Here is a 26,492-nt window from a genome sequence, read left to right on the forward strand (position 1 = left end):
AGAGCAAGTTCCATCATGTATGACCCCTTTATCCTTTTCAGTCTCTTCTCACTACATTCTACAAGACAGCATCAAAGCCTGTGTGCAAAATTATCAGACTCCAAAATAACATGTCCTACACAGGCTATTACATATATGCATCGACAAAGTATTGAGCAAAGGCTGTGAATACTTATGTACTTGTGCTTTCTCAATTTTTTTATTTTTAATAAATTTGCAAAAATCTCAAGTAAACTTTTTTCACGTTGTCATTATGGGGTGTTGTGTGTAGAATTCTGAGGAAAAAAATGAATTTAATCCATTTTGGAATAAGGCTGTAACAAAATGTGGAAAAAGTGATGCGCTGTGAATATTTTCCAGATGCACTGTATCTGTTGTACAAGGCAAGACAAACTGTTCTGTAATTGTGTGCCCTTTCTTTTATTTGTCAGTTCATCATGCGCAACAAGACAATCTCCTGAGTGACTGCTAGCTTGTTGTACAAACACTCTAGAATATTTTTGTCAAGCCTCAATATTTACATTTCAAAGAGTTGAACAATTTATGCAAGTTGAATGCTTTATTTACAAATGTCATTATAGTTTGGCAAGCTTCATACTTTCATTTGTCTTCACAGTAAATCTATTATTTCAGAAAATCTGGGTTGTATGTTCTTTTAACACTACTGTTTAGTTCATGTTTTTGGAATGAATCTTGTGAGGCTGATACAGAATTGGAAGAGTTTGGAGTAGGTGACACTATGGGACATTTAAGAAACTTGCCATGTTTGTTGTTTTATTTAATGAAGCATGTAACTAGTCAGTCGCCTGCAGACTAAAACATATTCCTCTCTACACTTACCCCTGATCAGACCACCCCCAGGTTACTTATTAAAAAGACAAATGGACACTAAATTTTATTCAGTATAAACATCCTTGTGTGTCAGGTTATTTTTGGATTAGTACTTGCGCATTTCACCTTCTATGTCACTGTATTTAAATGCTGAACATGTATTTACCGTTAATTGTTAACATGTGCTAGTTTTTGTTAATGCAGGCTACTCTATATTAAGATTACTGTTATAAGTCATCACTGAACAAAAAAAAATATAAAATTGGGTCCCAAAGCCAAAAAGGTTGAGAGCCACTAGTATAACTACAGAATGACAGTACAAATCAATTAAATGTTAGTTTAACGCTTTGCCAGTCACATATTTTGGCTCATAACTCCATCTAACTCCAACTCGTAACTCCATGCGGAAAACGGACTGCTATGACTTTCTGAAAGGTATACTTTGAATATGTCACAATTTATGGTAAACGTTATAAGTTGTAGTTCACTGACTTAAAAAAAGTTCCAGTTAACACTACAACGCACACTCAAAGCAATAATGCCTTTCATTTGCAAAATGTACAGCAAGTTTTACTACAAAAGGCACGATAAAATGAGCGATTGAGGAATAGGAGAAGCGACACTAAAAAGCTCCTAAATATTAAAGTATTAAACTAGACAAAATTATACCTATATTGTCGTAAATTATTTTGTTGGTTATTTGAACTTCTATGACATTCTCAACTATATACAAAGTCCGTAAGAAATCGCGCGTTAATCTTTCTTGTAAATAAGACGAATACGCTGTTCATTCTGGTCACGTCAAAACAACTTTCACCGCTGAATTTAAAGGTCTGTACCAGCCTAATATAATTACGATATAAACTGCTGTCAGGGTGCGGTTAAAATATTCTAAATGACAAGTGTGGCGATCGCTTGCACTAGATGCCCATTTACACTGAACCTCTGTCACAGTGCCAAGCAACATCGTCACCTGCAATGCAGCGACTGGTACATACAAAGCATATCTCCAGTCTTCAAGCCACGTCCCCAGTATACAAACTTAAACATACCTTCTTATCCAACGACAGAATCAAAACATAAAGTTTCACTTTGCAGAGGACAGCGTTCTGAAAACAGGGACCCTACTAATCAGCTTCTCAAATGATTTCCTTTCTATCCAGTCTGCCTTTTCCGGGGGCGTAAGCGACCTTCGTCATTACAAAATAACAAGAACATCCGGGGTACCATTCTTGTCAATCATAACGCAAATCACTCCTAGTGCGCAGGCGCGTTTCTCACGCGCCCGTTTGGTGCAGGTCGCTTGCGCACGCGCAAAATCCTTCCGGTTTTTCGGTATGTACATGGTATTCTTTAAATATGAAGTAACAAGGTTCAATTTATTACCAGTTTAAAATTTATTTTTATAAGAGTTAATCAAACCATTAGTAAAACGTGTTAAGTTTTTTTTTTTTTAAATGAACACCAATTATCTTTCATCGCCAACAGGTAATGTGCCCTACTAAATAATATCCATAATAATAGTTAATTTTATTGATATGACGAAAACGTAAAATTACGTTCTCAGTAATAAAATCTAGTGATTACAAAGTTTGTTACTCTGCATTGCTGAATTTCTCCTGGAAATGCAAGATAGAAATTAAATATGGTAATGGTCATCCCTCATGTTGTAGAATTGTGTTTTGAATGTAGGAATTGGCTTTTTAAAAAGTGATTTCCAAGTAACCCACCGATTTTTGTTTTGCATTCATGTAGTTCAAAATGAAGTGTTCATAGAACTTTATTGTGACGTCAAGTTTGGTTGTTAATATAAAGGGAAACTTCATTCGAATAACTTATGCAAGTACAAATCTCTAATGCTGCAGATAATATGATTATTACATATTTTACAGAATAACTGTTTTAAATGCACCAGTATTTAATAAACCAGATGATAAACATAAACAGCAATAAATATTAATATTGTGGATTTATTCTGCAACTATACTCTAGTGTACCAATAAATAATACCAAGTAAGGGAACCACATTAAGAAAACTGTGGAAATGAAGACATGTATGGTCATTAGTAGATTTTGTTATAATAAAAACCTTCAGTTTTCCAGGACCAGAGTCTTGGCATCAATGTATTTATTTCTCCACTTATTTAGTACCAATATGAACAACTAAAATGCTGTTGAGTTTGAATTAAAAAATGTATAACACAGTTTTTCAAACGCCAAAGCGGTAAAATTATGATAAACAAGAGACCTAGGTTAGAGTTGTGCCTCTTTGACTATGGGCTCATGGCAACTAAGTTATTTGATTTGAAAATTCTAGGAGCAGAAAGTAATAGTATTGAGGGATAAAAGGACCTTGAGATTCTGGAAGGCTAGAACAACCTATCCTTTAATTTTCTTTCCAGTATCTCCTCTTTTCCTCTGTAGTTACCTCATGTTATAATGGGGGAAAGTGCCATTTTGTTTTTCAGTTTGCTAAAAGCGAAGCCTAGTTTCGGTACAAAAGTAAATCAAGGGTTTTAAGGCCTTTTCAGACAGGATTAATTTTATTGGGAGAAGAAGGAGGCCCTGAGAATCTTTGTTTTCCTCACTAGTCAAAACATGTTTCCATAAAGATTTGCAAATGTATTACAAATCAAAAACAGAAATCACTCATATAAGTATTCAGACCCTTTGGTTTGGCACTCCAAACTGTGGTTAGATGCATCCTATTTGGTTTAATTATCCTTGCGATGTGTCTAGAACTTGACTGGAGTCCACCTGTGAAAACTGAATTGATTGGACATTGTTTAGAAAGACACACACCTGTGTATGTAAGGTCCTACCATTTACACTGTAGGTCTGGACAAAAAAAAAGCCATGAAGTCTAAGGATCACTCTCTAGACCTCCGTGAACACATTGTGTTGATGCATAGATCTGGACAAGTTATCAAACTATTTCTAAAGCTGTGTGTGTTCCCAAGAAGACAGTGGTCTCAATTATTATTAAATGGAAGAAGTTTGGAACCACTAGGACTGTTATTAGTGTTGACTGTCTGGCCAAACTGAGTAACTGTGCAAGAAGGGCCTTGGATAGGGAGGACACCAAGAACCCAGTGGTCGCTCTAACAAATGGTCTTCACAACTTTCAGACTGCTAGATATATTAGGATTTTACATTTTTAATTCACATGCCTAGGAAAGCATTTCATTATTGCTTTATACCTCATATTAGTTAATGCGTTATGTATAAGCACTGCTGCTCAGGACATGACGGGAGGGCAATTTGGTTATTTATCCACGTTGAAGATTTTTTTCTGAAAGTGGCATGTAATAAGATCTGTACCATAGGATGGTCAATAAATAAGTTAATATAGAACTGCACTGGAAGACCCACTGTCTGCTGGCTCTTATTGTGCTTAATACCCATTTGTTTGGTGAGGTAAATGTCTCTCCTCACCACACTCGCCCAAAGACACCTATTATTTGTTTAATGGTCTGTGGTGCACATTTATGTTTTCCAGGATTGCAGGCATAAAAATCTGACAAACTATGCTTTTGCCTGATATTTTTTGTTCTGCAACTGAAGCACAGCCATGTTGGTAATGATTTTTAGGAACCATAATTTATATTTCAGTGGATTTTAGTATTTTGCTTATTCAGTTTCAATTTAATAAATAATGTGCTTTGTTCTCATTCTAATGAGTTCTTATCAAAGGTGATGTTCATGTTATGATTACATATACTATTTCATTGTTTAGACAACTCTGTTAACAACTTGTCTGTATTAGTAATACTCTTATTTTTTGACTATGTTCAAGTTAAGAGCATTCACAGTATGCAATATTTCAGATTCCTATAGATGGCGATATTGCACAAGATGAGTCTATTGAGAAAGCTTGAAAACTAACAGCAACCAATTTTTGAACCTTCAACCAGTCAGAACTCTGTATATTTATTTTGCTGACATTTCTATCCAAAGTGATTCACAAATCACAATTTCAGTATAGAGTTGTGTTGATATTTTTACAGTTTTAGCTGTTACAGGTTTGGTTACTTGCTCAAGGTTGTTAGTCAGTAGTGAAAATTGATTCTGTGCATAAAAGATCTTTTTTTTTTTTCCAAAATTTCTAACCTATATGCCATGGTTCATATCATTTTCATTTATAAATGCCATAGTAATAATAAGGCTGTACTGCATAACTCTAAATGAGTCTCCTAACCCACCTCTTTTACACACTTGAGTATCAATTAAATACATAAACGTTTATCCTTAGACTTTAGTGTTAACTTTGTAAGTGTGGCATAGCGCTTAACATTTTAGACAGTGAAAAATATAGTTGTATGTTTGCTTCACACCATTTATTCATGCAACTTCCATCAAGTTCTTAAACCTTGCTTGGACCTCAATACTATAAAGCCGTGTCACTTAGTAAAATATATTTAACACTATACAATTAAGATACTGTTTAGAATGCAGGCTACTATTTAAAATAAAGAGTATTTTCATCAGTAATGAGTCAAATTTAGGTGGTTTTACCTAATGTTTAAGGCATATCATGGTAGGTTGTAAAGTGGCTGGCTCAGGCCTTGCCTTTGACTCACTATATGACCCTGTGGAGATACATTGTTTCCAAGTGTAGAAATACAGAAATTATTTTGATTTGCTGCACTGTATTAATGAATAAACATAAATGTTACAAAATCTTAACTGTGGTTAGTGAAAAGGTGCATTGTAGAATGTATGTGAATGCTAGCTTTTTTGTTTGTTTTGTTTTTACTTTAGTGTTTAACTTTTAATCTGCCATTTAATATATGTTTAACCAAAAGAAAGTGCTTATGCTCTTAAAGAGACACAGTTTGAGTGTATTTGTGCCTTTCTCACTAGCTTCATGTACAAACTAATGAGGATTACTTTACACTTTACTTTTCCCCACATTGTGTTGTTCTGGTGAGTGCTGTAGTTGCAATAGGGCAGATTTTACAGACCAGGCCACACTGTCCCTAACAACAATCTCCAAGTACTTCTGGGGAATTCCCAGGCACCCCCAAGCAACTGTACTTTTGCAGTGTTTTAAATGGCAAATTAGTTCATAGGGTAAGTCCAGATAAAGATCAGTCAAAAACAAAGTGCTAGACAGGTTCAATGCTAGAAGTGATTCAAAGACCTGTACTGGGAGTCTTGCCTGGGGTGTGGTGTTTGCTGACTAGGCCTTTCTGGCTGGATAACCCATGTGGCATTAACAAAACAAAAACAAAAAAACTGAGTGGATTATTCATATGGTGGTTTTACCATTCTCCAGGCAAAGGGCAGAAGTCCAGTGATATGCTGGTCAGTTGACAAGCAGGGGTGATACAGACCCAAATGTGTCTCATATTGCTTCTAAAAAAGTTTCAGTATATTATCCTTTTATTGTACTTAGAGTAATTTATTTCTTTTAATTTTGGAACCAGTCACTTCATTTTAAAAAAAAAAACTGAAATCCTGGCAGCTTTTTCTTTTATTTTCAAAAAGTTATTTTAGACATATGAATATTTGATACCTTTAGTTATGACGTGAATGACTACAGTCATGTTTTATTTGTGAATTGCAAGTATTAATAAATGTTAAAATCCTCACAAAGGTTTGTTTGTGTATATATATGCGTATATGTGTGTGTGTGTGTTGTAAGAGTCACTGGGCTTTGGTAACTTCCTTGGTGCATACGTGTACTCTCTATGTAAGAACTCTTGTATGGTAAATAGTGTAAAAATAAACACTGATGTAATAGTGGAAACTCTAGCTGTTATCTTCCCATTGTTTACTGAACTTACCTTTTGCCGGGCGTGTCAAACCTAAGTGTAAAAAGTTAATCTTTTGAGACAAAGAACTCCACAAAACATTTTATGATCCTAGTGTGTTTTTTGAGCTTTTTAAAGTATCTGTAAGTGGTTCCCCTGGAATCATTGTGAGCAGTACTGACCTGTCATAACAGAGAATATCTACACTCCTAAAATTGTCCTAAAATAACAAAACATACGTTAATTTATAAATGCATTAATATCAAACATCTCATTTGATCTAGCTACATTTCACACATGTATATGACTTTTAATATGAAGTGTTTTTGTTGGCCTCTTTCTTGATGATTTTTTTTAGTCAACAAAATACACTTTTGTTTACGTACCATTAAAACTGAATAGGTATGTCCCCAGGGCCATCAACCCAGTAACTCACAAACTATGCTTGTCTTAAGTATGTAATGAGTCACGTTTCAATTACTTCACCTCTAGATCATTTTCCCCTGCATCAGCTGCCTTTGTATTCCGATGTCTCGAAAGCCTTTGTCAACGGGTGTCATTTAAGAACGACAAAACTAAGCTATTCTTCCATGTTGCCGGTTAAGTCATTTCACTTTGGAGAGAAGGTGTGTGTGAGTGTGTGTATGTATGTATATACAGTATGTATGTATGTTTTAATCAGTATTCATTTTATACAATATGTAATATAAAATATTGGTTGTTATTTTTATTTGATGGTTATCTATGTACTGATTAAAGCTTTATACACTATGTACTATTCTCGCCCTTTGCTGCTTAGTCACAGTGTGTTAAACATGTCTTCATATTTGAATTTACCATCCTTTTAGAAATGCATTTAAAATAAACTACATGGGTTTTTAAGAGCTTGCACAACTGTTTTCTCAATCAGTTTTATGTTTTTGCCCACCCATATGAGTGTTGGTGTTTGCATGAGTGGCCCCAATGATACACTGGTTCCTGTCTTGTGCCTGATCCTACTGCATTAGTCTCTCCATGGTTCTATATTATGATATTATCACTTTGAGTAAACATGGCTACTATAATGTATAAACACAAATGATATTTGTATTTCTCTGGGTGGAAGGGATTTTTTTAAAGTATTCATTATAAATTTTGTTTACTATAGAACTACATCAACATAGTTCTACATAGCAAGAATGTACTCTGTATTCAGCCATTATTATTTTATCAGTTAATAATGCAACTAGTAGCAGTATGTCTTGCATACAAGACTACAATACAGAAACAATATGTACCATCAAATAAAGTAACATTAAAAGTGTGCAATTTGTAAGCAAAAATAACTTAAAAAAAGGGTAAATGATAGCACAATCAAAATGGCAGAGTTTGTGTTAGTACATGTAAATTAATGAACATGTTTCTAAAATGAAACCCACTATCAGTCCCTAATATTGTTGAAAAAGTCACTTTATTGATAAACAGCTCATGTTATGGCTATGATTATTACATTTTATTAACTGACATTGCCATTGAGTCATTCATAGTCCACTAATGTTAGACTGCTATTAAAATAGCTCTAGATCCACTTTAATTAAGAATTATAGATTGATTTTAAATGTGCTGTTTCGTTCTAGCATTTTAGAGAAAATAACCTTTCTAGTCCAGGGTTATCCTAAACACAATCATTACATTTCCCTGTAGTTACAGTACAAAGTTACCCCAATTCATGTTATAGGTTATATTATAATATTTTCTCACATAAAACATTAAAATTAATAAGTCCAATTTGAACTTGCAGGGAAATTTACATCTCTACAGCATTGGGCACAAAGCAGGAGCTGACCCTGGATAGGATGCAGATCCACCACATGGCCCACTCACATAAACACTAATACTTGAATGGAGCCAATGAAGAATTGCAAATTAAACTAACATGTACATCTTATGGATATGTGAGGAAAAGTATAGAAATAGCCATGTAGATAGTGACTTTATTTGGGATCTGCACCAGTGACACTAAATTCTTGAGGTTGCTGTACTTCCTTTTTTAGAATATTTAAATAATAATCCAGGTGTATTTATCAAAAATTAGGTGATTGCTCTTCTAACATTATCTGGTTGAATGAGGTGAAACTGTGGAAGACAGAAATATACATTTGAAAATGCAAGGAAAAAAATTAAATAGGGAAATTCAGCACTTAATGTGACAGTATTAACCTGAATATAGCTATATGTAGCTGATTTCTTTGAGATCGATCAAGTATTTACTTATCCTATTCCTACATTATCCAAGATGTGCTTTAGTCAATTTAGAAATACTGCAAAATGAAAGCTCTTTTTTAAAATACAGTTTAAATAAAAACTAGTTTATTCATTTATATAAAGCAGAGTTGACCACAATGTGTTGTATGGCTTTTTAACTTGATTACTACTCTCAGGTAATTAAAAACCAAGCATTTAGAATTGTTTTCTTTTGCTGTTTATTTTTTTAGAAACCTGTTGGTGTCATTATTTCTATTTCTCATTATTTTGCTTGAACATCAATAAATATTTGGACACAAAAAAATCAAGGATCATAACTAGAACTAAGAAGTATTACAGTGTAACTCCACCTTATCAAATCTCCTACTATGGCTTGCAGTGTTATTTAAAGCCAGTTATCCTCCTTTTAATATAAAGTGATATATGTTCTACCCCCCTCACCTCAATATACTAATGCCAGTACTCAAGGGTGTACACTGAGATCACAAATCCAATGCATCCACTGAACAGTATCATCACCAGACAGAGGAACAGCTTCGGCAACAGACTGCTGTCACCATCCTGCTCCACTGACAGACTGAGGAGATCGTTCCTCCCCCACACTATGCGACTCTTCAATTCCACCTGGGGGGGTAAACGTTAACACTGCACAAGATTATAGACTGTTATACCTGCCTCACACTCTCCACCTTGCATTTTTTAACTTGCACTGTGCTTTTATTGCTCTTTAATTAATATTGTCTTTATCATTATGCTGCTGCTGGAGTATGTGAATTTCCCCTTGGGATTAATAAAGTACCTACCAACCTACCAACCTACTAACTAAATAACTAACTAACTAACCTTTAGGAGCCAGTCTTTTTCTGTGGGGTGACCATACTCTGAAATTACTTATTTATCAATATTAAGAGATGTCTCATCATTTTTAGCTTTTAAAAGAAAGCTGAATACTCATTATTTTAGCATGGTATGCTCCTTAGAGCTCTGGAGAACCTGGTCATATTGTTTTTTTAGTAATACTTTTGTTTGGCTGTACTTGCATCTCTTCCATTTTCCTTATCTGTATATCACTGCCATTTTGATCCATCTGTTCTTCCAACCTTTGAATTCAGACCCCAGAGTAGTTGATCATCTATGTAACTGACCCAGCATTACATTTTTTTTCATTTTACAATGATATATATATATATATATATACAGGTGCTGGTCATAAAATTAGAATATCATGACAAAGTTGATTTATTTCAGTAATTCCATTCAAAAAGTGAAACTTGTATATTAAATTCATTCATTACACACAGACTGATGTATTTCAAATGTTTATTTCTTTTAATTTTGATGATTATAACTGACAACTAATGAAAGTCCCAAATTCAGTATCTCGGAAAATTAGAATATCAATTAAGACCAATGCAAAAAGGATTTTTAGAAATGTTGGCCAACTGAAAGGTATGAACATGAAAAGTATGAGCATGTACAGCACTCAATATTTAGTTGGGGCTCCTTTGGCCTGGATTACTGCAGCAATGCGGCGTGGCATGGAGTCGATCAGTCTGTGGCACTGCTCAGGTGTTATGAGAGCCCATGTTGCTCTGATAGTGGCCTTCAGCTCTTCTGAATTGTTGGGTCTGGCGTATTGCATCTTCCTCTTCACAATACCCCATAGATTTTCTATGGGGTTAAGGTCAGCGAGTTTGCTGGCCAATCAAGAACAGGGATACCATGGTCCTTAAACCAGGTACTGGTAGCTTTGGCACTGTGTGCAGGTGCCAGGTCCTGTTGGAAAATGAAATCTGCATCTCCATAAAGTTTGTCAGCAGCAGGAAGCATGAAGTGCTTTAAAACTTCCTGGTAGACGGCTGCGTTGACCTTGGACCTCAGAAAACACAATGGACCAACACCAGCAGATGACATGGCACCCCAAACCATCACTGACTGTGGAAACTTTACACTGGACCTCAAGCAACATGGATTCTGTGCCTCTCCTCTCTTCCTCCAGACTCTGGGACCTTGATTTCCAAAGGAAATGCAAAATTTACTTTCATCAGAGAACATAACTTTGGACCACTCAGCAGCAGTCCAGTCCTTTATGTCTTTAGCCCAGGCGAGACGCTTCTGACGCTGTCTCTTGTTCAAGAGTGGCTTGACACAAGGAATGCGACAGCTGAAACCCATGTCTTGCATACGTCTGTGCATGGTGGTTCTTGAAGCACTGACTCCAGCTGCAGTCCACTCTTTGTGAATCTCCCCCACAGTTTTGAATGGGTTTTGTTTCACAATCCTCTCCAGGGTGCGGTTATCCCTATTGCTTGTACACTTTTTCTACCACATCTTGTCCTTCCCTTCGCCTCTCTATTAATGTGCTTGGACACAGAGCTCTGTGAACAGCCAGCCTCTTTAGCAATGACCTTTTGTGTCTTGCCCTCCTTGTGCAAGGTGTCAATGGTCGTCTTTTGGACAACTGTCAAGTCAGCAGTCTTCCCCGTGATTGTGTAGCCTACAGAACTAGACTGAGAGACCATTTAAAATCTTTTGCAGGTGTTTTGAGTTAATTAGCTGATTAGCACCAGGTGTCTTCAGTATTTAACCTTTTCACAATATTCTAATTTTCCGAGATACTGAATTTGGGACTTTCATTAGTTGTCAGTTATAATCATCAAAATTAAAAGAAATAAACATTTGAAATACATCAGTCTGTGTGTAATGAATGAATCTAATATACAAGTTTCACTTTTTGAATGGAATTACTGAAATAAATCAACTTTGTCATGATATTCTAATTTTATGACCAGCACCTGTATGCATATATGTGTGTGTGTATATATATATATATATATATATATATATATATATATAGATATAATATATATATGTTTATTTTTATTTATTTATTTTAAAGGTTACAGCTAAGGCAGGGTGTCAGAGTTGTATCCCCTAGTGGCCCACAGTGGCTGGTTGATTTTGTTCCACACACATTCTTATTTAGTAACCAATTAGCGCTACTAATGGAACACATTTCTTCTCCTTTATTTTAAGATGCAGAACCCAACAGTTTTTTTTAAACTATCAGCCACATAGTAATGAGCTATAAAGTGAGTCAACAGATAAACCTGATCTTATCTGCACCTATGTTTCCATCATATAACATCTGTTTCAGCAAAATTTTGAAAAGAAAAAAGCTAAGGCCTGAGAATTATCGATCATCTTAGGTCCACAAAACATTTTAGTGGTGCTGTCAGTAAAAGATAATTAACTGGTTTGAAAATGTCTAGTGTAGCAGAGTTACAGCTCAGACAGCTCAGAATTGAATCATTTGTTAAACAAACAGTAAATTGTACCTTGTAATTAAGAAACTAGTTTTAGAGAAAATTGTGGTCCACTGTGAGTTGGAGATACTGAGTTAGCTGGCCATGGTATGCTCACTGTACCACTACATGTAAAGAAGACAAAGTGTTCTGAAATTTTAAAAGAATTTGAAAAGAAGTATATTCCATTAACAGTAGTCATTGGTTATTAACGTATAAATTCGGTGTAACAAAAGCTCAGATCCAGAGTGACTCTTCTGGACTAAGGACAGCATTTAATGACAAAAACAATACTTTATAGGCAGTTGGAGAAAATAAGAATATGTTTTACAGACATATTGTAACATACGTATCTGTTACGAATGGAAAAGTTGTTTTTTTTTTTTTGTTTTCGTCTTGAAATATTATGCCACATAACACGCGTCACTATCTTCAACCGGCAAGTAGTTATACATTTTTCGTGTTTACTTAACACTATAAAATCTTAAAAGAAAAGCTTTGTGTAATCCTAGTGGTTTTCCGCAGTCCGTTCCAGATGACTTAAAGTCTATTGTATGAATCTGTAAACAAAGCCCTCTTGGCACGCATTCGTTATACCGATGTGGGGTGAAGACAGAGGCAGGTGAGATCATCGCGTGTCTGCGTTTGTCTACGTGCACGTGCTTTCTGTTTCAGTGTGCGCGCTTGTGTAACACAGTCGCTTCCTTTTGGTTTCAGTGTGAGGGCTTGTATCATTGGTTTTATTTCTGTTAAGATTTGTGTTTTACGCGTGAATAGGATCGTATCTTTATATGTGTGCATGCTTTAATTTTTTACTGCCTATATTTGTCGATTATTGCCATGTATGTACGCGTTTGTACCGGTGTCAGAAGTTTAAATTTACATTTACTTTATTGGCTGATGCCTTAATTCACGGCGACTTGGTAGTAATGCTTTTTGCCTTCCGTTCACTGTTTTTAGCCTCTCCTACAATCTTGTCACTTGTGCACATGTTTATAAGTTCAGTTTTATATGTTGTTGTCAAAGTACCACATGTAAGTTGCTGCAGCCGCTACAAATTTAACCGATACTCTGAAAAGTACTGTTAAAGAGAACCACGGCTCGTTCACCACCGAGCCTACTGCTTGATATTCGAACCTATAGGGCCACGAGTTCCGTGTGCACTTGTTATCGTTATCCATGTTTTATGACAATCACTATTTCGCCACTTTTAAGCAGAAGATTTCATGTAACCATACCTTGACTGTCATGCAGGTTTTATTTTTTGAGATTATTTTCTTTCACGTTTGGTTATTATTCTTAAATAAGGAGTTTTCAACTTTTATATAAAAACAGCTCTAATTGTTTGTGGATTTGTAAAAAAAAAAGAGTTCCTAAGGATTAAACGCCGGGACAAATAGTAGTCAAGTTTGAAAGTGGAGAACTGTGGTTCAATGAAATTGGATAATGAACGTCAATGGTCATGTTTAAAGGGGAGGAAAACACTGTGAAACTAGTTTCATTTTATTACCAAAATGCAGTACGTCTATAGTATTAGCTTTATCATTTTTTGGATCCGTTGTAATAAATCGAGCTCCCACGGATGGGTTTCTTAGCAGCTACAGTATTTCTCGAATCCCCAGGCGACATTTTCTAGCAATGTTAACTTTCCCAGGAGAGAACCTAACGTGAGAACCAGGGCCACAATGACCTGGTGATGTCACCTTGTCGGTCCACCATTATGATAAACAACGCGGAACCGCCCCTTTTCTTAACATATCCATGCACGGAGAACATTCACTTGTCAATAGCATCACCTTTTCAATTTGTGTTCTTTACTGAGACCACGTCAGAATATTAAAAACACATCATAAAGGGCCGATCCATCGAACATAAACTAACAGTACTTATGGTGAAAAATTACATCAAACATATCATATATCTTAAATCAACATTTAGACTTGCCAAAAGATAGCCAAATAATACCATTATGTAAGACTTTGGACGTTAATTAAACTGAATTTATTTAAAACATTAACAACAGTGGAGATGAAAGAACATTGAAACAGGTTTTTTTTTCTTTTCTTAAAACCTTTGTCCTGATGACAACAGGAATATTGAAAATGTAGTGGATGAGTCCTATTTGACAGAGGTACACATGCTTTCCTCACTACTTGCTTATTAAAATAGTCTGTCAAACTGGACTGTTGAGATCTTTGGTGTTTTTGTTTTTTTTTGCTCTATTTTGCAATTTGATTTATTCCGTTTTTGTTGCTGACATTAACATTTCTAGACCAGGCCAGAACAATATAAGTAAAGACAGACTCAGTACAAGATTTAATAAAGATTGACATTGTGGTAGGACTTGCACTGAAAAAGCTCAGCTTTCTTAAACAATAGAGGTGGTGACATCCCTTTTCGCAGATGGCTTTTGCATTTTCTTTAAACTTCAGTTCTGAGTCTATGGTTGTCCTCGGATATGTATAACTATCAACAATCTCCACCTCACTTTCAACATTCAAGGTACATTCTACTCTTGAATGACCTTACAACCCTGAACTGAAAAAATGTGTGTGTTGCCTGGGGATGCTCCCATGAAAATCCTGGATTTAAAAGGAAAACCAAGGAAGCCAAAATAACTTTAAAAGCAAATTTATTATAAATGCAAGTCATAAGCAGGAGGTCATAGCACCATGGAGATAAAAAAACAAAAGTACAGTGGTGTAAAAAACTATTTGCCCCCTTCCTGATTTCTTATTCTTTTGCATGTTTGTCACACAAAATGTTTCTGATCATCAAACACATTTAACCATTAGTCAAATATAACACAAGTAAACACAAAATGCAGTTTTTAAATGATGGTTTTTATTATTTAGGAGAAAAAATCCAAACCTACATGGCCCTGTGTGAAAAAGTAATTGCCCCTTGTTAAAAATAACCTAACTGTGGTGTATCACACCTGAGTTCAATTTCGTAGCCACCCCCAGGCCTGATTACTGCCACACCTGTTTCAATCAAGAAATCACTTAAATAGGAGCTGCCTGACACAGAGAAGTAGACCAAAAGCACCTCAAAAGCTAGACATCATGCCAAGATCCAAAGAAATTCAGGAACAAATGAGAACAGAAGTAATTGAGCTCTATCAGTCTGGTAAAGGTTATAAAGCCATTTCTAAAGCTTTGGGACTCCAGCGAACCACAGTGAGAGCCATTATCCACAAATGGCAAAAACATGGAACAGTGGTGAACCTTCCCAGGAGTGGCCGGCCGACCAAAATTACCCCAAGAGCGCAGAGACGACTCATCCGAGTGGTCACAAAGACCCCAGGACAACGTCTAAAGAACTGCAGGCCTCACTTGCCTCAATTAAGGTCAGTGTTCACGACTCCACCATAAGAAAGAGACTGGGCAAAAACGGCCAGCATGGCAGATTTCCAAGACGAAAACCACTGTTAAGCAAAAAGAACATTAGGGCTCATCTCAATTTTGCTAAGAAACATCTCAATGATTGATTGCCAAGACTTTTGGGAAAATACCTTGTGGACTGATGAGACAAAAGTTGAACTGTTTGGAAGGCAAATGTCCCAATACATCTGGCGTAAAAGGAACACAGCATTTCAGAAAAAGAACATCATACCAACAGTAAAATATGGTGGTGGTAGTGTGATGGTCTGGGGTTGTTTTGCTGCTTCAGGACCTGGAAGGCTTGCTGTGATAGATGGAACCATGAATTCTACTGTCTACCAAAAAATCCTGAAGGAGAATGTCCGCCATCTGTTCGTCAACTCAAGCTGAAGCGATCTTGGGTGCTGCAACAGGGCAATGACCCAAAACACACCAGCAAATCCACCTCTGAATGGCTGAAGAAAAACAAAATGAAGACTTTGGAGTGGCCTAGTCAAAGTCCTGACCTGTATCCAATTGAGATGCTATGGCATGACCTTAAAAAGGCAGTTCATGCTAGAAAACCCTCAAATAAAGCTGAATTACAACAATTCTGCAAAGATGAGTGGGCCAAAATTCCTCCAGAGCGCTGTAAAAGACTCATTGCAAGTTATCGCAAACGCTTGATTGCAGTTATTGCTGCTAAGGGTGGCCCAACCAGTTATTAGGTTCAGGGGGCAATTACTTTTTCACACAGGGCCATGTAGGTTTGGATTTTTTCTCCCTAAATAATAAAAACCATCATTTAAAAACTGCATTTTGTGTTTACTTTTGTGTTATATTTGACTAATGGTTAAATGTGTTTGATGATCAGAAACATTTTGTGTGACAAACATGCAACAGAATAAGAAATCAGGAAGGGGGCAAATAGTTTTTCACACCACTGTAGTAACATCTAGGCCACTATGGGCCTATACAGACTCAATCATGTCTATGTGGTGGGATGCATAATTTATTCATCCATACTGCCCTATCTCTTTTTGCTTACTACTTCGACCCCTGTGTCTTTTTCTCAGGTCTTTCTTCCTACATAAGTATACTCTTGGAACCACAAGATTTCCCATCACCTGGCATATGGCGAGAAAGGCATTTTAAGTCTCTACAGGGAATTGTTTCACAGTAGAGCCCAGCTCTTTCCTCCAACATCTGGAAAGGGCTCACAGTCTCCTGGTATCATCTTGTCAAGACTCTCCCTAGCAGTACCAAGTGTCTCTGCAATGATGATCCCAAGCCTACTACTGAAGGTGCAGTCAAATCTTAGGACTTCTTCTTTGCCTGTTATAGTGGTTGACAGAGAGATGAATGTTAGATAGTCAGCTGACTCTCTGCTGCCACCTGACAGGGGGCTTGAGCTGTATATCATATCACACAATATCTTTGATTTACATTGGTACTCCAGGAGTCATTTTCTCTGAGGCTGCATATAAGGCATATAAGGTCCCCCTGTTAGAGGTGCACAGTTGTCACTGACAATGCTACCATTGCCAGTGTACCTGCCATCTGAGCATCTTAGAGCCCAATTCCTGTAAGTTCAGTTGCAGTCTTCTTCGGGCCCCAATTTACATGTGTTGTACCTGCAATAAACACGTGTTTTTGAGTGCAATTAATGGTGTTTGTATGCCAGACACTGTAAATTACCATGTTCTTTTTGAATCCCGGTTACAAAGACATGCATCATTTTTGAAATATTTTGTGTTTTATGTCCGCAAGCACTGGAGAAAGTTATTTGGATTTGTTGCACAAAAGGAGTATCTGCAAGTAAAAACGCAAATTATTTTATTGGATATTTGTTTCAGCATGTAATATATGCAATTGGCTATTTAAAACACCGTTTCTAGCGAGATCTTCTTAATGCTGTTTTGTAAGCAAAACAAAAAAATCGTTATAGGCTACATTTAGCAAAGGAATGGGGTGGAGATGGCGTGCGTGTATTGAGGGGGCTGATGTTTCGAGTACCGCAACTCTTCACACTTTATGTTCCTATTGAGTTATTGTAATTGGACAAAAAAATGAGGAGGGGTGAAGATGGGCGAATGCTGTAATTCGCTTGTAACTCGGTGCTGCTGTGCAGACTATCTTGCCATGGCACTGTCCTGGCAGGCACTTTTTGCTTGCCGGACTCTCAACACAGAGCCCAGCAACAAGGCTATGTAGGTTGATGATGATGTTCTGTGACAGGGCCACCACCCCCTGCGCTGCGGCTCTTTACTCCGCTGTGTCATCATCGCCCAAGCGGTTGAGGTGGAGAGCCTCCCGACTCAGCAACCAATTACTACCCCGCTGCGCCGGCGCACCAACCTTGTTTCCGGGCAGAAAAAAAGAAAGAAAAAAATATTGGAATTGTATAGCTTCCTTGTATCTCATCATGGATGTCTGCGCAACACTTACAGCGCAAGAATATCCACATGTTCGTTAGCCTGTCAAATCTAAATGCTTTGAGTATTGAATGAATTACGTTCTAATTTTGAGTAAGTTCTGCATGTTCCGCGATCCTCTCAGATAAAGTATGCTGTGCATCGATTATTTTACATTATGATATACAGTATCTTGAGTCAAGTGTATGATGTGCACCGATTTTTGTTTAATAGTAGATTTTCAAACACGCTTTTAGAAATGTTAACATCCCTCATTTCGGAGAAGTAAACGCAGTTGCTTTAAATATTCATGACGGGGATATAAACCCTCTAAAAAGTCTTTGTGGGCAGTAGGCAACGCACGCTATTAAAACAGAAATCAGTCAACTGATCGCATGAACTTCATATCATTTATAAATCTAAACATAAGACCAAACCGTATGGCAGCATTATGTAAAGAGTTCTGAAGTTTTTCTCTATCAAACTATTTAGGTGAATCGATGTTGTAATATGTTTATATTTATTTGAGTGTGGATTTCTCTACTTTTATTGCCGAAGTATGCTAATACAGACGCAAGCGCTGTGGTATTACTCTAGTGTCTTTTATGGAAAGACAGCAAGTATGCGCATATATCGGTTATTAGTTCCACAGAATTGCGATAGAAGATTGGCTGTAAAACTCGAGGACAGCCCGAGATCCACGAACCGTTTACATGGAAGTACACACTTGCATTTTGCCAGTTTAATGTTGGGCAAATTCACATTTATCTGTCAATATCTAAAACGTTTTTTTTTTTGTTTTTTTTTCAAATAATGCGAACGAATACAAATAGTTTTAATGTATTGTACAGATTCCAGTAACAGGATCTGTACAGCATAGTAAAACAGAACATATTAAATGAGGCGGGGAGAGACGTTCACGCATGCACACGGACTGTTTATAGTATCTGAGCGCATGTACATTTTGTAGTGTAACGGAGGAAAATTATCAGTGGTAAATAAGAAAGTGAGTAATAACCCATGTTTGAAAGATAAATAGAGGAATAAGTACGCCTAATCCGGGTGCTGTGTATTTGTGACACGTGATATACACACACACTGGATTTAGATCCCTTCACTTTTTTCACAGTTTGCTATGTTGCAGCCTTATTGTAAAATCATTTAATTAGTTTCTCCACATAAGCAACATTAAATACACCAGAATGGCAGAGTAAAAGTGAAAATAGAAGTTTAGACGTTTTTGCAAGTGTATTAAAAATTAAAAACTGAAATCTCCCGTTGACACAAGTATTAGGACCCTTTACTCAGTACTTTAATGAAGTACCTTTGGCAGCAACTCTGACCTGGAGTCTCCTAACACAAAAAGCTTTGCTAACCTGGATTAAAGGATCTTTCTGTCATTCTTCTCTGCAGATCCTTTCAAGTTCTACCAAGTAGGACGTAGACTACCTGTGGACTGCCATTTTCAGGCCTCTATAGAGATGTTCGATTGGGTTAAATTCTGGGCTCTGGTTGGGTGACTCGGGGGAAATTCCCAGAGCTGTCTTTGCTTTGTGATTTGGGTCCTGGTCCTGTTTATAAGATGAATGTTTGGCCTAGTCTGATATCCAGAGCACTCTGGAGTAGATTTTCGTAAAGAATATCTCTGTACTTGATCCATTCACCTTACCTTCAACCCTGTCAAGTCTGCCAGCCCCTACCACCATTCTTCAATGTTGGAATTGGATTGCTCAGGTGATGAGCGGTGCCTGGTTTCCTCCAAGACATAATGTTAATCTTGGTTTAATTAAAAAATCTTGTTCCTGACATTTAGAGGAATTTATGTGCTTACTTGAAAACTCCAAGTGGGCTTCCATGTGTCTTTTAATATGAAGTGGTTTCTGTCTGGCCTCTCTGTCATGAAGCCCATATAAGGTGAGTGATGCAGTGATGGTTTTCTTTCTCTGAGTTAACTTCTCCCATCTCCACCGTGGTTCTATGGAGGTCACACATAGTAACTATTAGGGTCTTGGTCTATTACTAAAGCCATTCTCCCACAATTACTCAGTTTAGCCAAGTAGCCAGCTCTAGCAGACGCCATGGTTGTTCGATCATTTTCTATTTTAAAATTATGGAGGCCACTGTGCTCTTGGAAACCTTCAATGCTGCAGAAATGTTTTTGCAGCCTTCCCCTTGACTGTGTCAAGGCATTTGCCACACAGCCTAGACCAGTGATGGCGAACCATTTAGAAACCAAGTGCCCAAACTGCAATCCAAAACCCACTTATTTATCGCAAAGTGCCAACATGGCAATTTAACCTGAATACCACCTAAAACTGAACACCAGCATAACCAAGGAGCTGGTGGTGGATTTTAGGAGGCCCAGGCCCCTCATGGACCCCGTGATCATCAGAGGCGAGTGTGTGCAGAGGGTACAGACCTATAAATACCTGGGAGTGCAGCTGGATGGTAAATTGGACTGGACTGCCAATACTGATGCTCTGTCTGTCTGTCTATCTACTGAGCTTTTAGTTTAGAAAAACCACTCATACATTAACATATTTTGTCTTAAAAGAAAAACATAATAACAGAGCTTTCAATGATACAAACAACTTTTTGTTGAAAGGTAAAAGTTTGCATTCGGTATGCTTTTGAACAATTAATGTGCTTTTTGCTGTTGTATGCATGCTGATAATTTGTCTAACCTTGGCTCATACTTTGTAAGTTTGAGAGCAACACATGCAGCACTCAGGTCATCTGTTAGTCTGTTTCTGGTGTCAGATTTGATTTAATTCAAAGCTGAAAACAGCTGCGCACAAGCATAAGATGTTCCAAACAAAGTAAGGAAAGCAATCTCAAGTGCCCGCTATACCACATCCCCTCCAACCCCACCACGAGAATCACACACTCAAAAGGCTGCAGTCCGTGCCGCACCTTCAAGCAGCATGTGTGCCGCCCGCCTTACCTCAGACAGGAGAGGAAGGAAGCGCTCCCATTGGGCTGCTGGGCAGAGGGGCGGGTGATGTGAGAAACGTCCTCCAGCGCGCGTGAAGAGGGGGAGCGGCGAGGGGAGCAGCCCGGCCCCGCATTCCTCTGGCTTTATAGTAACGAACTCTATGCTCGGGCGACGGCGCGTGCCCACTGAGAGGGCTCTGAGTGCCCCCTTTGGCACGCGTGCCATAGGTTCGCCACCACTGTCCTAGACTCTAGCTCAGCAGACAACTCCTTTGATCTCATGGTTTAGTTTTTGCTGAATTGTTGTACTTTCTTTAAGCAGGTGTGCCATTCTAAATAATATCAAATCAATTAAATTGACCATTGGTGAATGACCAACAGAATGGGATGATACTGAGCCACATTTCAAGTGTTATAGCAAATGATCTGAACTCATGCGTCAATGGAATATTTCAGATTTTAATTTTTGATTAATTTGCAAACATTTCTGAAATCCTTTTCTCACTTTATCATTCTGCAGTATTAAGTATTGCTGATGGAGGAAAAGAGGCATTTAAATGATCTAAGCACAAGACTGCATCATAGCAAAATGGGGTCTGAATGCTTTCTAGCTCTGCTGTATATATTATATAATTTTATTTGTTGCAAAGAAAGCATTGTTTGTATAGCCAAATGATTATATACAGTATCTTGTATCCCACGTTAAATAGTTGCACCAAATGGGACCATTGAGGGTTAAGGTATACCATGTTATGGACTGACATGATGTTCCCAGCTGGTTCTTATTTTGTGTCCATGACTGAAAGCTTCTGCACGGCAGCTGTCATGTGGTGGGGAAAGTGATGGTGCTTGTGCGACCTTGAATCACCCGTTTCTTTGTTTTATATGTGACGCATGTACTTGAAAGGTGGTAGTTGATAATGCATATGCATATTGTAGTGTCCAGGTGGGAAACTAATAGTGATGGAATTTGAATGTGTTACTAAATACCACAGTATTTAGTGAAGCAATGACATTGCCTGCATTTTTATTGTAGTCAATCAGGTTCCCAGGATGACGGTGTTATCATGTTCAAAATGTGTATTTTCAGTTCATTGGCAACCACTAACTGACACAGTGTGAGAAAATGTGATTTGATGCCTAGTGTTGGCTTCTGCATTGCGCCTGTGCTAGCACCCGGAGCTTAACAAATATGTAAAGGCAATTAATATGAAGTGTGCTCTTATTAATTAATAAGTCTTTAAAAAAATAAATATTTTAAAATGGCTTGCCATAAATATTTTTCTTTTTGGGCTGAATGAGCACTGAAGTGAACAAAATGCTTCCCCATTTCTGTTGCCTGATACAGGGATCTTCGCCCGGGCAAGTGACTAATCGGGGATTTCCCCATTGAAGTAGCTGAACACAGGGCTGTACACTCTGGTCGCTGGAGGCCAATTACTGCATGTAATAATGTTAATAGTTCTCTGTGGCCGACTGCATCCTCTTAGTGAAGAAGACAGGGTTTGCATTTCAATAGGGCTAATCACAGCAGTGTTGACAAAGCAGTCCATTGTTACAGGTCTGCAGATTTGCACCCTTCTACTTAGAACTTTTATTTACTAGTGACAGATGATATTGGCGATGTTTTTTTTTTTTTTTCTTCTCCATTTTTCTCACTGCCATCAAAAAGAAACTGGACTGGTGCCATGCCCAGGGTCTACAATCCTGCATTGGAGAAATCGTGTTTGAGAATGTTGTGTTATGAAAATATGATTTTGATATGTTGGACAGGACATTATGAATGGTCACTTACAGTATTTACATATGTTTTAGATAACATTAGCCTTATGACTTGGATGTAATTTGATTTAAAAACATCAGAGAAATATGTGTAGATATGAAACAGAGGAAATTATCTATAATGCTGATTAGTATATGAAAGAAGATTTGCTTTCTCAAACCAGTAAGGCAACCCTGCTTTAACATTATCACAATGTGCAGACTCGCAAGACTTAAAGTTGATCATCACAATTTTCATGACAAGAGACCAACTTAATTAGTCCAAGCTTGGCCAGGATTAGCCTTCTTTAGGCCTCAGTACATGTACAGGGTAGTGGATGGATATTAAACATAAATGTATGGGATGCAGTACTGATTGTATCCAGATCTGTGTCTTGTTCGTTGTAATGTGATTATTAAAAACAATGTGATTAAAAAGTAAAAAAATAAAAAGTAAATTCACCTCAACTTGCATATGCTTTGAAATACTTTCCTTGCATTTTTGCCTGTGGCCAGGTGTACGTAAAGTTACAAATACTCTTCCTTCCTGATTAAAGTAGTCTGTGAATCCACATCATCGTTAGTTTGCTTTGTTTTATTTACAGGGTAAGTTATATTTTGTTCTAATTTATGTTAAATCAGATATTCTTTTTCCACTGCTTAGGAGGGGAGGTTAGGTTTCTTCTCTCTAAGTAAGATAAGATAAGTAGTGAGCAGTGAAGTGTTTTTTTTTTTTTTTTTTTTTTTTGAGAATGTTGTTCCATAATGTGTTGCTGCCAATAGAAGAAGATTTAAAATAAATGCACACACCAAAAGCCACACTGAGATTTACTTAGAGTTGCCATTTAATTTAATTGGCAGAACTTTGTGGATATTGGAGGAAACCCCACACAGACATGGGAAAGAACATGCAAATGTTTTGAATGTGGAATTCAAACCTAGGATACTGGGTCCAGTACTAACAACTGGTCCACCATGCCACACACACACTCAAAAGTAAAATTAAAACAATGAATGAACAGCTGGCAAGAGAGTCTAGTAAGTACATGTGATCATTTTTTACTACAAATCAATCAAAAATAAACTTACAGACCGAGTTTATCCAACATGTAAAACTGCACCGAGGTTTGCAAAAGTGAAGCAAACATACATAATAGAGGATAAATCAAAGTGAGAGATTTCACAGGTAGAAGTTCAGGGTAGTGTGAGTTACTGAACTGTCATTACTGTAATACTTTGCTGAAATAAAGAATCAACAGTTAAAAAACAAGAGAGAACTAATGGATCTTCAGTCTTTATCTTAGCATCAAGTGAACTGGAACCTCAAGAAACAACAATGGAACAAAGTTACAGAGAGAGCAGAAGCCATAAAGCTGAATGAGTTTTTACTGAGAGTTGTGTCACATTGTTTTGAAATAATAAGTTAACAGGTTGTATGAAATGTAATGAGCCAATACAGCTAAGTATTTTGGCGTGTTTAGGCATATAGCTTTATAAGTCAGTAGTACAGTTTCAAAGATAAGCAAATATCCTTTTGGAAGCAAGTGTATACTAGCCAGCTATGGCAGTATGTAGTCACAGTATTTGGAAGTAAAGGAATTTAGCTTGTTATTCTTAAAGTCAGAGCTTTTTCACTGTCGTGGTATACATTCATTTACCATGGCAAATTGTGGATTTAGGTTGAAACGTTTTAAAACCTCTGTGCCTGTTCTTGTGGTTTAAAATGGCTTCTACATGGCACCAATCCAAATGTGAAAACAAAAACAAAATGTTATCAGTGATACAGTGTAGCATTCCGTCTTTAACTGTATGTGTATGTCTAGCTTCAGGTGGCATAAAAGGAAGCTTATGCCAATTCTTTCTAATCTTTAAAACAAAAGTAGCAAATAGGCATTTTTTTTTAAATTGCAAAACTGAAAAGCAAAAAGTTTTAATAGAGTATTTTTCCATACAAATGAATTGCCAGTAGGATCTCCAAACAAATATCCATCAATCTTTCAAACCCACATCATCCTGAGCAAGGAATGTGGGGATGCTGGAGCTTACACCAGGAAGCATAGGGACCAAGGCAGGAACAGTCCCTGGACAGGCACCAGTTCATTGCAGAACAAACACTCACACACACACACACACAAGCCAATTTAGTATAGTCCATCCACCTAATCTGCATGTCCTTGAAGTGTGAGAGGAAACTGCACCACCCTGTGGAATCACATGTGAGCATGGGGAGAACATGCAAACTCCATGCAGGGAGGGCCCAGAACATGAACCCTGGCCTCCTTGTTGTGAGGCAGCAGCACTACCACTGTGCCACCCTTCTGCAAACATTTTTTGCAAAATGTGTTTTAATAGTAGGAGCAGCACAAGACTGATATCTCATAGCCTCTTGTATGCCAAATGTATTCCTTGTAGCACCATTTGCTCAGCTTGCACAGTTCTCAAATATAGTAAAGAGGGATAAAAACAAATGCATGGTAAAAGTTTATAATATTCCTATACAACCAAACAAGCTTGAATCTGAAATTCTGGTACATGGAAATACCCTTAATCTGATTAAAAAAAAAAATAGTTGGCAAATTGTATAACACTATTTTTAGGCAAGCAGCAGCCCAGATTAGATAATATTCCAACCTGCCTAATTTAAAATAAAATAAAAAATATACAAACCCCTGAGGGAAAGCCAATCTGCCAAATGATCATAAATAGGAATCACTTGCCTGTTGGCTAAGGTGTGAAATGTAAATGATCAAACTGCCAGTCCACTGCTGATTCACACTGTAGATGTACACTATACTAATATAAACTGCTCAAAAAAATTAAAGGAACACTTTGAAATCACATCAGATCTCAATGGGAAAAAGAAATCCTCCTGGATATCTATACTGATATAGACTGGGTAATGTGTTAGGAACGAAAGGATGCCACATCGTTTGATGGAAATGAAAATGATCAACCTACAGAGCCCTGAATTCAAAGACGCCCCAAAAATCAGAGTGAAAAAATTATGTGGCAGGCTAGTCCATTTTGCCAAAATTTAATTGCAGCAACTCAAAATTGTACGCAGCACTTTGTATGGCCCCTGTGTTCTTGTATACATGCCTGACAACATCGGTGCATGCTTCTAATGAGATGACAGATGGTGTTGTGGGGGATCTCCTCCCAGATCTGGACCAGGGCATCACTGAGCTCCTGGACAGTCTGAGGTGCAACCTGGTGGCATTGGATGGACCAAAACATAATGTCCCAGAGGTGTTCTATTGGATTTAGGTCAGGAAAGTGTGGTGGCCAGTCAATGGTATCAATTCCTTCATCCTCCAGGAACTGCCTGCATACTCTCACCACATGAGGCCAGGAATTGTCGTGCACCAGGAGCCACTGTACCAGCATAGGGTCTGACAATGGGTCCAAGGATTTCATCCTGATACCTAATGGCAGCCAAGGTGCCTTTGTCAAGCCTGTATCAGTCTGTGTGACCCTCCATGGATATGCCTCCCCAGACAATCATTAACCCACCACCAAACTGCTCATGCTGAATGATGTTACAGGCAGCATAATGTTCTCCATGGCTTCTCCAGACCCTTTCACTTCTGTCACGTGCTCAGGGTGAACCTGCTCTCATCTGTAAAAGCACAGGGCACCAGTGGTGCATCTGCCAATTCTGGTATTCTATGGCGAATGCTAATCGAGCTGCATGCTGCTGGGCAGTGAGCTCAGGGCCCATTAGAGGACATGGGGCCCTTGGGTCACCCTCATGAAGTCTTTCTGGTTGTTTGGTCAGAGACATTCACACCAGTGGCCTGCTGGAGGTCATTTTGTAGGGCTCTGGCAGTGCTCATCCTGTTCCTCCTTGCCCAAAGGAGCAGATACTGGTCTGGAAAAATGTCA

General features: G+C 37.6%; 2 protein-coding genes across 3 annotated transcripts in view; one reads left to right on the top strand and one right to left on the bottom strand.

Moving 5' to 3' along the window:
- Window positions 1-2,011, bottom strand: part of ccdc9 (coiled-coil domain containing 9) — a 50,622-nt gene extending 48,611 nt beyond the window's left edge. For both annotated transcript variants that reach the window (XM_039768255.1, XM_039768254.1), the window contains exon 1: window positions 1,884-2,011. The gene's annotated coding sequence lies outside the window, so the exon portion shown is untranslated. The remainder of the gene's footprint in view (window positions 1-1,883) is intronic.
- Window positions 2,012-2,080: 69 nt separating this feature from the next.
- bbc3 (BCL2 binding component 3) overlaps window positions 2,081-26,492 on the top strand; it is a 58,789-nt gene continuing 34,377 nt past the window's right edge. Inside the window, exon 1 of the mRNA XM_039768258.1 lies at window positions 2,081-2,166. The gene's annotated coding sequence lies outside the window, so the exon portion shown is untranslated. The remainder of the gene's footprint in view (window positions 2,167-26,492) is intronic.

Source organism: Polypterus senegalus, chromosome 11 (assembly GCF_016835505.1).
Source record: "Polypterus senegalus isolate Bchr_013 chromosome 11, ASM1683550v1, whole genome shotgun sequence".
Taxonomy (NCBI): Eukaryota; Metazoa; Chordata; class Cladistia; order Polypteriformes; family Polypteridae; genus Polypterus; species Polypterus senegalus.